General features: G+C 32.5%; 1 protein-coding gene across 1 annotated transcript in view; it reads right to left on the bottom strand.

Moving 5' to 3' along the window:
• LOC137632189 (transcription factor RFX4-like) overlaps positions 1-10,000 on the bottom strand; it is a 201,823-nt gene that overhangs the window by 106,607 nt on the left and 85,216 nt on the right. The gene's annotated exons all lie outside the window — the stretch shown is intronic.

The raw sequence follows: 10,000 nt of genomic DNA, 5'->3' as shown, positions 1-10,000 counted from the left end.
AACTACTCTGCTGATGAAAACCTACTATTTTAGTGTAAGAAGTCAACTTGATATGCATTCACAAAAACAGCTTGAACTCAAGAAAGAGGTTAATACTTTTGGAACACTTTCACTCACGTTCCACCATCACGGTCACTTTGTATTTCAAAATAATTATCAATAATAACAACTGTGCAGCGACGTGAAAGTATCAGAGGTATTATGCTTTAGTAAATCTACTTAACCTTTTCTTAATGACACTGATGAAAAATTGGTGTGGCTACTCATAGGGAGAATGACTATACCTTTTGTAAATTTAGAATAAGTCATTAGATTAGTTACAATCACGAATGGTGGGTATAGTCTACGTCTGGCCTGGTATGACTTGCGCTTGACCAATCTTTGGCCTACTGGTATTGGCAATACATAAAAAAAAAATTCGTTAGAACTTGTTGCAGACTCCAGGAGGTCTGGTGGAACTCCGGCAATGAGTTGCAATGGGGTTTGAAACTTGAATAGAACGAATGAGTGAACTTTCGTAAAAAGTATTTTAGAACTCTAAATGTGACTTAAAATAACAGATAAAATTGATAATTATTAGCGGATCTTTGATCGCGTAGGTCATCAAATACAATAAAAGCTGTACACTGAAATAATCAAATAATACGTAAAAGAGTATTAATTACTTATTGAAATAATAATTTTAATCTTTATTCAAACAATGATAATGTGGTGGAAGATTTTATTCTATATAACTAATCGTATAGAAAACGGTCGAGCACAATGAGAGAGAGAGAGAGAGAGAGAGAGAGAGAGAGAGAGATTCTAAAATGAGAATTACTCCCCCAAGTGACATTAATTCTTTATGGTATTCTAGTCCTTCTTTTTCATATAGACTTGAAATTCATTTATCAAATCCAATGCAGAATACGACAATTAACTGAAGAACACACACATATAATACATACATACATATATATATATATATATATATACATACTGTATATATATATATATATATATACATATATACATACTGTATATATATATATATATATATATACCTGTTCTAACAGCAACCCGGCCCATCAGCTGGTACTCAATGTAACGGAGTTAATATGACGACTCTCTTTCTTATGAATCGTTACACACACATTATATATATATATATATATATATAGATACACACACATATATATATGTGTGTGTGTATCTGTATATATAGTTTTATGTATATATATATATATATATATATAATATGTGTGTTTATACATGGATACATTTAGACTTACACATATTTGTATATCTCGTATCTAAATTTATATACTGTGTATAGTTATGCAGTTAATTCTAAGAGTCTTACCTTCTCCTTTATAAGCGTAAAGACTACACAGTATTTGAGAAGTTCAAACTTTCTGGAAAGGTTTTTATGTTGAACAGTTTGGCATAAGTATCTCTTCATAGTTTAATATGACAGATCTATTTTAACGTTGTTACTGATCTTAAAATATTTCATATTTTTTGTTCATTTCTCCTTATATATAGTTTATTTATTCCCTTATTTCCATTCCACACTGGGCAACTTTCCTTGTTGAAGCCATAGGGTTTGTAGCATCTTGCTTTCCTAATAGGATCGTATACACACACACACACACACACATATATATATATATATATATAGTATATATACATATATATATAGTATATATATATATATATATATACAGTATATATATATATATATATATAAGTTATATACATATATATATATATATACAGTATATATTATTATTATTATTATCATTATTATTATTATTATTTAAGCTACAATCCTAGTTGGAAAAGGAAGATGCAATAAGCATAAGGGTTCCAACAGGAAAAATAGCCCAGTAAGGAAAGGAAATAAGGTAATAAATAAACGATATAAGCAGTTATGAACATTTAAGATAAGACATTTTTCAAATATTAACATGAAAACAGATATTTCATATATTTAGCTATAAAAAAAAAACTTATGTCAGCCTGTTCAACATAAAAACATTTGCTGCAAGTTTAAACTTTTGAAGTTTTACCGATTCAACTATCCGATTTGTAAGATCTTTCCACAACTTGGTCACAGCTGGAATAAAACTTCTAGAATACTGTGTAGTATTGAGCCCCATGATGGAGAAGGCCTGACTATTGGAATTAACTGCATGCCTAGTATTACAAACCGATATAGATAGAAATATAAATATATATTGCCTATATATATGTGTATGTATTTATATGTTTATATATAGATAGCCCGTAAAGTAACATCCCCAAGTTCTATATATAAATATCTGTATATTTGTGTGTGTTTGTGTTGGTGTATAATTGTGTGTACTGTATTAAAAGAAGGGGAAAAGATAATAATCTAGACTCGAGGATACAAAAACTAACAGGTGAAGGATATGTGACTTAGATTTTATGAAAGAATTGCTGCCTCTCTCTCTCTCTCTCTCTCTCTCTCTCTCTCTCCACTTGAAGTTCCTCACTCGGCAGAAAGCGGAAAAACATCTCAAGAACGAAAGCTTTCGAATAGAGCTCTGTTGATTACTCGAAAACTTCTCTCCGCTGCTAAGAACGGGGAGTTTGTAAGATGGACTTCAAGAATATCCATCAAGTTACCTATATTTGGTCAAGTGAGGTTAAATATTTGTCTTTTAATAGTGTACATGACCCCTCAAAAATAACGGCTAAATCTTCAAATAGATATTTACGCATATGTGTAGGCCTACACACCTAACGGGCTAGGAGATTTATATATATATATATATATATATATATATATATCAGGGTAAAAAACATGTAAAGACAAATGGAATTAGTAAGAGTGAAGGGAAAATCTGAGGTAAAGAAAGCAAAGAAGGACGACTAATAGCGAAAAATAAGGAAATATCATTAAGAAAAATATAAAGCTAAACGCATCTAAAACAAGAAAATTATGAAAATAATAATGAAGAGGAAGGAAAAACTTAATAGGTAAAATGAGAACAACAAGAAATGAATAAATAAGAGCAATATCAACAGGTTCGTATATGTATGCTTTATCCTTACAGACAATAATTGGTTTTAATGATTTTGTCGAATGAGCCATTATAATTTAGGTAGTCGTTTCTTGTAATCATTCGATTTAATACAACTTTACTTCAGAGATTTTCTAAAATATACTCAAAAAGTCCTAAAAAATGAAAATTATTTTCATGAAGAAAATATAAAGCAAGGTTAAATGATTTAACGAAAGAGTATTATAGTGAAATCTTTTAATCTTTTTATAGCCAAGAGAAATCTTTAACATATTTTTTTTTTTTTTGCCAGTTAACTGCTTAATCATCATAATTTTTCAATATTATTATTATTACTAGCTACGCTACACCTTAGTTGGAAAAGCAGAATGCTATAAACCCAAGGGCTTCAACAGGGATAATAGCCCAGTGATGAAGGGAAATTAGGAAACATAGAATAGTATGCCTGAGTGTACGCTCAAGCAAGAGAACTCTAACTCAAAACAAAGAAAGACATTGGTATGGAGGCTATGGCACTACCCAAGACTAGAGAACAATGGTTTGATTTTGGAGTGTCCTTCTAGAAGGGCTGTCTCTTCTATTATTATTATTATTATTATTATTATTATTATTATTATTATTATTATTATTATTATTATTAGCTAAGCTACAACCCTAGTTGGAAAAAAAGATGCTATAAGCCCAAGGGCTCCAACAAGGAAAAATAGCCCAGTGAGGAAAGGAAATAAGGAAATAAGTAAACGATGCGAGAAATAACAATCAATAAAACATTTAAAAAAAAACAGCAACAACTTCAACACAGATATTTCATTATTTAAACTACAAAAATACTTCTATCAGTCTGCCCAACATAAAAACAGATAACTTTGGAACTGGAAAATCTGCAGTCTTTATAAAAAACAAAGGAAAAATACCATTTGGGTCTACATATCCATTGGCATCAAGGTTCATCAAGATAACTTTACTAAGAGGAAAGTGGTCACTGAACAATTACCCTGCAGTACTTAACCCCTTCAGTGAATAATAATTTTTAAGTTATCCTATTGTTGTCAGGTGTATGAGGACAGAGGAGAATGTGGAAACTATAGGCCAGACATTGCTTATTTTCGCTATTAAGATTTGATTTGCTATGCAATAAGTACATACGAGTTCTTAAGGTATTACATTGGTATCCTTTATTTCATATTTATAGTAATGAGTCGTTGATATTCTGACTAAAGGAAACTACATAATGCTTATAAGTAGTCGCTTATTTGAGAGTTGTTCAATTTATACTGTAATTGTCAGTTAGAACAAATACAACGTCTTGAGCTGGAATTACTTCAGCTGATATAAACTTCTGAACAAAAAATACGAAAACGAAAAGAAAAATCATACTCGCATCTACCGAACCAAATTGAATTTGATCTTTTTAAAAGTTAAAATTAAACCCGTAACTGGCAACTGACTTCGCTCTCTCTCTCTCTCTCTCTCTCTCTCTCTCTCTCTCTCTCTCTCTCTCTCTCTCTCTCTCTCCCACTATGGGGGGTTTCCTTATTAAAAAAAGAACTGCGTACACGAATGTGAGACTTGAAACCGGGCGGAATAAGGCTGGAAATCCCTTGAGTGTGGAAGCCAGCCGCAATATTGCTCACTGGGCAGGAAAAAAGGTTTTTGGAGCAATGAGAACTACGAGTCTCTTCTTTTTATCTCGCTTTTTCTTCTTCTTCTTCTTCTTCTGTCATCCGATTGGGTTTTCTTGTAAGTGAACTGAGGGAGAAGCTTCAAATCCTACAACTTATATTCCACAGAGAGAGAGAGAGAGAGAGAGAGAGAGAGAGAGAGAGAGAGAGAGAGAGAGAGAGAGGGAGAGAGAGAGAGAGAGAGAGTTTTTCTGGGAAAAAGAAAAGTCAAAAGAATTTTAGCATTATTTTGTTTTTGTTCAAAGAGAAAGATAGAGAGAAAAAGAGAAAACTATTCCCTTTTTTTTTGTTCTTTAAATTTCCACATCAAAAAGCAAAAGAAGATCACAGCCTTCATCCTGTAATTTGATCACGCCGTTTTTTTTTTTTTTTACCTCCACGCTCCGCATATACTTCGAGAAATTTTACATTCGATATCAATTCCTTATGCCGTGAAGATTTGGTTAAAGTTTATGAAATGATATCAAATTATCTTTTAATCTTTTAATGACAGAAACCTTTATTGTTTCTGAAACCTATTAATGATACTGAATGCCATGTTCACTTGTGATGTCGGGAATCTGCGGTAAGATATGAAAGACCTTTTTCTGCTAATGATATATGGAATCTATAAACTTATACAACAGCTTCATTTTCTGTGGTGGCCAGACTGGGGTTCGAGTCTCGTTCAGACTTGTTACTTCCTTTGGTCGCTGCAACCTCACCATCCTTGTAACCCAAGGATCGGAGGTTTGGGGGAGTCTATAGGTCTATATGCTGAGACACCAGCAGCCATTATCTGGCCCTCCTTGGTCGTAGCATGGGTGGAGAGGGGGCTTGGGGACCGATGATATGTATATATGGTCAGTTTTTAGGGCATCGTCCTACTTAATAAGGCAATGTTACTGTCCCTTGCCTCTTCCATTCATGAGATCGCTTTAAACCTTTAATTCTGGAATCTATGAAATCATATCAAAGTAAATTGAGGTATCTTACATCTGTGAAATAATATAAAACACTTTTATGATTTCACTATCTTGAATCTATAAAATGACTCCGAACTCCTTTTCCTTTTTATGGTATATGCTGTCAATGAAATTTTGTCAAAGTATTTTTCTACTTGAGATATCTAGAATCAATGGCATAATATATGAATTTTCTTCCTGTTTGTGTTATCTGGCATCTGCAATATGATATGGAAGCCCTTTATTGTTCTAGTAGTATCTGGAATCAGTAAAATTATCTCAAAGCCCTACTCAAGATTATGCTCTCAGGAATCAATTACCATAACATCAAACCCCTCTTCTTCTTATGTTATCTGGAATCTCTGGAAATATATGAAATAATTCAAAATCTGGTTCTTCTTATAGACTCTGGAATCTATGAAATTATATCAAAGCTTCCTTTCCTCCTGATCTTCAGCTTTAATCTATTTCTATATGGGGTCGCTGTCGTCACGATATTGAAAACATCCCTTGAAAAGAGATTGGGTTGAAACCTTCTATGACTATGGTAAAGTTCAAAACAGCCCTGAAAAGGCGGTATTGCAAAATTTCATTGAAAATGGACTATGTTGAAACCTTTCAAGAAAAAAAAAATTGAGTTCGAAACATACGTAGATTTGTAACCTTTCTTCTGGGGAGTAGGGTTGAAAATATCACTTGAAAAATGATCAGGCTGAAACATACACAGGAAAACGTAGCACTATGAATTCCTCCTACAAAGGGTTTGCGTTGAAACCATTCTAGGACAACGGAAGAGTGTTGTAATACTTGAAGGAAGGAACTGTTCAAAACCTTCTTTGCAAAATATATTGTTGAATATGTCCCATGAGGAATCCTTCTCTGGAAAATGTTCTCTTCTTTTTTGCTCAGTCACTGCACCCTGCCAGCTCTCTCCTTTTTCCTCTCCCCCGTTTATTTTGTTCTCTTTGTCTTTTCTCCATTATGTCCTTTCTTGTGTCTTTCCATCTGGAATTTGGTCTTCTGTTTCTCCTTCTCCATTCATGCACAATCATTATCATGACCCTTTTGTAAATATGGTTTTCTCTGCATAATATAATCAAACGATTGTATTCTTCTTTGGTGAACCTTCTTAGATACTTCCACTACCTTGACTGATCCTCTCATAAAGCCTTTCATTTTATCTTATCTCTTCTTGTGATTGCACATCCATCTCAACATCTTCATTTCTACTACTACTGTTTTTCGTTATTGGGCCTTATTCCTCATCCACATCTTGGCCCTGTAAACCCCTGCTGGTCTAACTACACTTTTATAGAATTTTTACTTATCCTTTGCACCGATCCTCTTGTTGCACTCGATTTTTGTAAAAATCTCTAATTCACCCGAGCGCACTGTATTCTGTGGTTAATTTCAGAGAACATGTCTTCACTTTGTTACATTTAATGATATGTATTTGAAGGATCTAAAATTCTTGATGTCATCTGGGCTTAATTTCACTATACTCCGTACTCTTTCCCCTTCCACTCATAAATATTCAGTGTTTTGTCTTGTTTATCCTCAGTGCTTGACCTTCAAGTACATATCCCCCTTTCTTGCTTTCATTTAATGGCCTATCTAGTCATGAGTATCAAAACAATGTCACCAGCGAACAGCATCCCATGGTAACTCCCTTGCATCAGATGTTATGGTGTCCAAAGATGTACAGCAGGGGCTAAGAGTTGATCATCGGTGTAGACCAACCCTTACTTGAAACTCCTGTATTCAGTGGTGCAAACAAAGCTTCTTACTTGTTAAGTTGCCTCTGTATACATATTCTGTACCACAAACGTTTTACTAACACCCTACTCTCTTATACATCTCCATACTTCTTACCTTGGTACCTGGTCATATACTTTTTCAAAATCAATAAATATGAGGTGTAGTCCTATTTTGAAACTATATTTCTCTATTATTTGTTTTCATATAAAAATTGCTTCTACCGAACCTTTCCTGGCATAAACTCAAATTGGTTCTCAATTATTGTAGCTTCCCTCTTTATTCTTTTTATAAATGTTCATAGAGTTTTGTTTTATTGGATATTTCTTTCATTCCTTGTTAACTAAAGGAGTCTTGTAAATCACCCTTCTTTTGATATAACCGAAGCATTAGGGAATTTTTCCACAATAGATCAATCCCTTCACTTCCTCTATATTTCCACACTTCGTTTCGTAAACCACCAAGTCCTATTGCCTTGTCCCTTTTCATTTCAAGAAGTGCTCACCTCACTTCTATTCTACCACCAGAACTAAGCTTACTTGCGGAATTCCGTAATCCATTATTCTCGTAGGGTTCCCTGTACTTAATAAAATTTCCAAATATTTATTCCATCTTGCTCATATACTTTGACAAAGCACTTCCCTCTCCATCCTTGATCTATTTTATGCATGTTAGGTCAATAGTCCTTGTATTTTCTTTTATCTTGTGTATAATCTTTTGATATTTTAATGTTCCTAATTTTTGACACAACTTATTCATTTAATTTACCTTTGCTCTTGCCACAGCCTCTTTTCGAGACTTTCTTGGTTTTTATTCAAACCAATTAATTTTTTCCTTGACTATGTTCCATCATATTTATTACTTGCTTTTAATTGTTCCTACATATCAAGATTCCATCACCATCTCTCCTTATCACGGAGTTGTCCTGCACCAAGGTCTTTCCTAGTAATCCTTTACCAGTTTAAGAGATCATCTTGCTATTCTTTCTCACCCACCAAGTGTTTACGTCCTAATTTAATCTGTTGCTACCAACAATCAATTTCTTATATCTCTTTCAGCTCTTGATTTTCTAACCTCTACCACTATCTTTATTCCCTGTCCAACTGTCATTTCCAAAGGTGTAACACCAATAAACTGCGCTGCGTACTAACAGGTATCCTTTTTACTTCTACCAAATGGCTTCTTTTACACATTAGGATATCTCATTTTTTTTTTTTTTTTTTTTTTTTGTCTCATGGATTCTAATTGATAGTGTGGAATCCATGAAATGATATGGGAGCCCTCTCTCTCTCTCTCTCTCTCTCTCTCTCTCTCTCTCTCTCTCTCTAATTATGTTATCAGAAATCAATGAAATATTATTAAAGTATTTTTAATGCTTATTGTTGTATCTTTGTGAAATAGTATCTAAACACTTCTACATAAACTTCTGGAATACTTGTGGTACAGAATTCATAAAACGATATCAAACCCTTTTTCTGATTATATCTGATATATAACGAATGATATAAAAGACCTTTATCTGTTTGTGGTATGTAGAATCTTTAAATTTATATCAAAGCCATTACTTACTGCATATATTACATCTTTGAAATGTCAATTATTTTTTTTACTTGTGTTTCTTGGATTCTAAGAAATTGTGAAGAAGCCCTTTTCCGCTTAAGTTGTTTCATTTACCAAATAAGCCTTTGAAGCAATATTCTTCTACTTATTATTGAAATCTATGGAATTGCATTAAAACTTTTACTTATGGTTTTTGGAGCCAATCGAATAATACCAAACCTTTCATTTCCACTATGGGAATCTATACAATTACAAAAATAATACGCAGAGATTTATGAAAATATATGTCAAAGCTATTCTCTCTATTTAATATTGTTGTCCCTCTTTCATGAATTTTGGAGTTTATAGAAAGAAATTGACTTTTTTTATGCATAAGTTTTCCAGAATCTATGAAAATATTTCAAAACCTATTTTTCTTCTTATAATTTCTTCTTTTAATTTGTTGAGTCGATTTAATATATTAACCTTGTATGGAAGTATGTCGAAATATTTTGCCTGCCAATTCAGTATTATTATTATTATTATTATTATTATTATTATTATTATTATTATTATTATTATTATTATTATTATTATTATTATTATTATTATTATTATTATTACCTAAGCGACAACCCAAGTTGGAAAAGCAAAATGCCATAAGTCCAAGGGCTCTAACAGGGAAAAATAGCCAAGTGAAGAAAGGAAATGAGGATATAAATAAACGATATAAGAAGTAATGAACAGTTAAAATATTCTAAAAACAGTAATAACATCAAAACAGATATTACATATATAAACAATAAAAAGACCCATGTTAGCCTGTTCCATATAAAAACACTTGCTGCAAGTTTGAACTTTTGAAGTTCTACTGATTCAACTACCCGATTAGGAAGATCATCCCACAACTTGGTCATAAGAATAGCCTATGAATAGCACATTATGACATTCCTTCATAAACCTTTCCGTATTATATCCGACAATTTTTAATTTGGATAATACTTTTTTAATGTAAGTGGCTTCTTTTTGAAGATATAAAATGTTCTACTAT

The sequence above is a fragment of the Palaemon carinicauda genome, chromosome 41, assembly GCF_036898095.1.
Source record: "Palaemon carinicauda isolate YSFRI2023 chromosome 41, ASM3689809v2, whole genome shotgun sequence".
NCBI classification, from domain to species: Eukaryota; Metazoa; Arthropoda; class Malacostraca; order Decapoda; family Palaemonidae; genus Palaemon; species Palaemon carinicauda.
Note: the sequence above shows the minus strand (reverse complement) of the source record. Positions and strands in the feature narration are given on the sequence as shown.